Here is a 2,218-nt window from a genome sequence, read left to right on the forward strand (position 1 = left end):
GGATTCGAACCCGCCACCTTAGGTGTATGTGGCTGGCGCCTTAGCCACTTGAGCCACAGGCGCCGAGCCAAATTGACTTAATTTTCATATACCATACATGTACCATATGTACATATCAGTACAGTAAACATAGTTCCTTATGTGAATGACCTCCAATATGTTGACCAGTTTGTTAGAGTCCTTTCGGTGATCAACTTACAGAGGTTCTACTGTATATGGAAATTTTCAAACATATACAAAATACAAAGGAAGACCAAATAACAAAGTGATTGGTTATGACCAAAATAACAAAGTGATTTGAGTGAGTCAAAACCAATCTTGACTCATTTGTACCTCTACCTTCCTTGCAGATTATTTTCAAATAAAATCCAAAAATATTGTATAAGTTCACATGTAAATATTTCTCTGACTACTGAGGCCATCCAAGTCAACTGAATGTAGTTTAAAATTCCATGGATCTAGTGGCACCTGTAGCTCAAGCGGCTAAGGTGCCAACCACATACACCAGAGCTGGTGGGTTTGAATCCGGCCTGGGACTGCTGAACAGTAACTACAACCAAAAAATAGCCCGGCATTGTGGCAGGCACCTGTAGTCCCAGCTACTCGGGAGGCTGAGGCAAGAGAATCGCTTAAGCCCAGGAGTTGGAGGTTGCTGTGAGCTGTGACACCACAGCACTCTACCGAGGGCGACATAGTTGAGACTCTGTCTCAAAAAAAAAAAATTCCATGGATCTAATTAAGAACACTCACCCATGAAGGATGCTGTGATTGCATCATTACACTCCAGCCTGGGTGACAGAATGGGACCCTATCTCTAAATAAAACTTAAAAAATTACCTTGTTGGGCGGTGCCTGTGGCTCAAAAGGGTGGGGCACCGGCTCCATATGCTGGAGGTGGTGGGTTCATACCCAGCCTGTCTTCCAGGTGTTTATCATAAACCTTCTCCAAGTGCGTCTTATACAGGAGGGTCTTCAAAATGGTGATAGCAAAGAACCTTTAGGAGATCATTCCCGGGAGCAGAGAGAGCATTTAGGCAGAATCATGGTATATGAGTGTGCTTGAGATGTCATAACACAGGACTGCAGACTGAGTGGATCAAACAACAGAACCTGTCTTCTCAGTCTTGGAGGCTGTAAATATGAGATCAGGATGTTGTCAGGGTTAGTTTCTCCTGAGACCTCTCTTGTGGGCTTTCAAGTGCCATCTTCTACCTGTGACCTCACGTTGTCCCTCTGTGAGTATGTCCTAATCTCTTCCTTTTCTAAGGACATTGGTCTTATTGGATTAGGGCCCACCCTAAAGACCTCCTTTTAACTTGACTAGTTCAGCCAATGCCCTATCCCTAAATAAGGTCACATTTCATATAGTGGGGTTTAGGACTTACACAGTTTTTTTGGGTAGTGGTGGGGATAGAATTTAGCCCATAGTGCATAGTCACTATTGATTTAAGATCTCATAGAACCACTACAAACAGAACAAAAGTGACCCTAAAATGACGGCTTTCAAACAAACCTTGGTCCTTGGATACCATACCCTGTGGTCAGCTGCTTCTAAGATGCCTCTGTGATTCCTACATCCTCATGTTTGTACCTGTAGGTAGCCCCCACCCCTCAACTTAACCGATAGGTTTGACTAAGTAAATTCTGGTAGAAGTGATAACATTTGTGATATTAGGTTACAGGAAGACCATGGCTTCCCACTGCACTCCTCACTGGAAATAGATCTTCTGAGGCCAACAGATACATGCCGGAGCTTGGGGAGAGATCTGCCCCAGTCAGGGTTGATATGACTTCAGCCTTGGACAGCACTCTGATGTAACCCCTGAGAGATTCTGGGCTGTAGGACCCAGAAAGGCTGCATCAAGATTCCTAATTGTCACAGAGGCAATATTAGATAATACACATTTGTAGTTTTGAGCTTCTAAGTTTTGGAGGTAATTTCACCTCCAAATTTTACACCTCCAATATTATACTGTTTTCAGACTAAGACTAGCCATTTGGTACGTCTCTATTTAACTAAAACCTTGAGTCACTTTGTACAATATCAAAATCTGCCTTATATAGCCTTTGTGCCCTAAATTAAGTGGTTAAGCTAAGAGAAACTAAACTTTTAAGCAGTGTGATACCCAATGGTTAAAAGAAAGTACCTTTTAGGATATAGTGATTTTAAAATAATGTCAGTTTTATTATAGACTTTTAAATATCTCTAGTTGGCAAG

This window comes from Otolemur garnettii, unplaced genomic scaffold (genome assembly GCF_000181295.1).
Source record: "Otolemur garnettii isolate 467f Iridium unplaced genomic scaffold, OtoGar3 scaffold00285, whole genome shotgun sequence".
In the NCBI taxonomy this organism is placed as follows: Eukaryota; Metazoa; Chordata; class Mammalia; order Primates; family Galagidae; genus Otolemur; species Otolemur garnettii.